Here is a 2,274-nt window from a genome sequence, read left to right as displayed (position 1 = left end):
TCTTTTTGAGGTTTTGGAGGGTCTTTTTGAGGTCTTGGAGTCTTTCAAAAGTTTTTGAAGTTTTTGGTGGGCGTCGAGGCGGCGAACGTCTCTGCTGGCCCTCCACGAGGAAGGGAAGAGCGACCCCGACCCCCCTCCATGGACCCCGGCCATTCACCACCCAAGCTCCACCACGAACGAGTCCCACACGTGCGACTGGGGACCAAACCAGCGACCACTGTCAGGTGCCGCATCACGGAGCATGCCCTTCCTCCAACGGTCAGGTACACCACCGAACTCTGGCCCCCAGCTTGTCTCTCTCCACGGCTGCGAAGGTCCAATAAAGACTCTGGGTTTCTTTTCATTTTGTGTGTGTCTGCGTGTGGGCCCGTCCTGAAGTAGAACTGAATAAGTGTTTTTGGATCATTGTAAATACTTCTTGCATATTCGCGTTGTCTAGCTTTGTGTCTTCCTTTATTGCAAATAAAACTTGTTAGAAATGTTCCCAGTTAGTTTCCGTCCCTTCTTGCATTGGTCCAGCATGTTCCGGAACTGAGTTTAGGCAGGTTTTTATACCCGATAATCCGTTCATTCTAGCCGGCACGGCTTTGGCAGTTTCCGCTCGGCTGCACCCGAACCAGAGTTGGAACTCTACCGCAGTCGGTAGAGTGACCCGGTTCGAGCAAGATGTGCCGAGGGCGTGGTTTCCCCAGTAGTTGAAATCGTGTAGTTAATTAGGTAAATTGGTTATAGACAAATAGACCTGACGCTATGAGGTTGAGATATTGGCGACCACGGTCGGTTAGCCAACCCGCCGGCTCGCGGAGTTATCCGAGCGACGGCTTACAATTCCAGGGAGTTTTGTGGGAGACGCAAACCTCCCCCACCTAGTGGTCGTTCTCGCTACCGACCCCCGTCCCATAATATTCTTATTTTCTGTGAATTTTCGTTTACGCAGAAACTGGAGAAAAAAAAATTAGGACTAGCTAAAAATTCTCATCCATGGCATTAGATAGATATTTGTGTGGTCAACTATAATATTTTTGAAAGGCATTGAGATTTATCCAGATAGCCTGATTGCATGCAAACAGGAGTGGTAATGATTGTAAAGTAATTGTCTTTCTTTTGATTAAGTCACATCATAGTACAACCACATTTAGTTTTAGTTTTTCGGTTCTAGCTCTATCAGTTGGTATATAATTGCAACCTGGCAGTGACAGACTCAGGAAGTAACAAGAAAAGATTGCATACCCTCACCTGGAGTGGCCTTTGGTTTTGTGTGGTTTTTATCATGGACAGGTATTTTATAGATGTACATCTAATATATATATATATAGAAATGTATATAGAAATATATATTTTAATGTTGAAGGCTCCAGTCAGACTCGAGTCCTGATCGAAGCCAGACCTTAAATAGGAATAAAAGAGAATGTAAAGTGAGGACTGAAAATGAAGGATGTTTGTTTGCAAGAAAGAGATCAACACCAGCACGGTAGTTATAGTTTGAGACTGAAAGACCAGCGATCCCAACACGAAGAGTGCAATATGGTTCCGAGCACCACTTTTAACGCTCCAAGTCAGAACAGTAGTACTACCCTGAGAAATCACAGAATCAGAAATTCATAAACGAAAATATAAATGCAGTTGAGTGACCCGAGACGATGAGGAAGCACGGTTCATATGCCAACAAAAAGGTGTAAGCATACCCCACCGGTACTCGTTTGAAAAAAAGAAAAAGGTCTTGTACTACTGCCTACCATTTGGTGTCACTTGTGGCCAACGTTCGCACATTGTGTGCAGCCAAACAAAAATGGACACAAATGCAATACATCTCTCCTCTGGCGAGGGTAATGAACAAGTATACAAGTTCAAATTCGTACGAGATTAATTTATCAAACCTTTCCTAAAGTTCTAATCACTGATAATCTTCTAACCTCTTCCTTAAACACAGAGCTTGACGAAGGAGTGGTTATGGATGAAAACCACACCATTACATAGACAAGACAAGAGAAAGCCCATCTTCACCTCCATTACCCCATGATCACGAGATAGGGGAAGGAAGCAGGAAATCGTTTCAACACAAAATAAGAAAAGTGGAGAAGAAAAAAAAAAAAAAAAAAAAAAAAAAAAAAAAACTGCCATAATAGCCTTTCGTATAGTTATGCCAAGTCGACGTACGTTTGTGATCGGTATTAAACCAATTGCCACAAAATAAGTCGCAATGAAAAGCGAACACCAAAAGTGGGCAAAAGTCTTAACCTTGTCGTCAGCATCGGCTCGCCATCAAGTAAACAC

Source organism: Eptatretus burgeri, chromosome 5, assembly GCF_056783735.1.
Source record: "Eptatretus burgeri isolate ZD-2024b chromosome 5, Ebu_testis_v1, whole genome shotgun sequence".
NCBI lineage: Eukaryota > Metazoa > Chordata > Myxini > Myxiniformes > Myxinidae > Eptatretus > Eptatretus burgeri.
The sequence above is the reverse complement of the archived record's forward strand: the minus strand, read 5'-3'. Positions refer to the sequence as shown.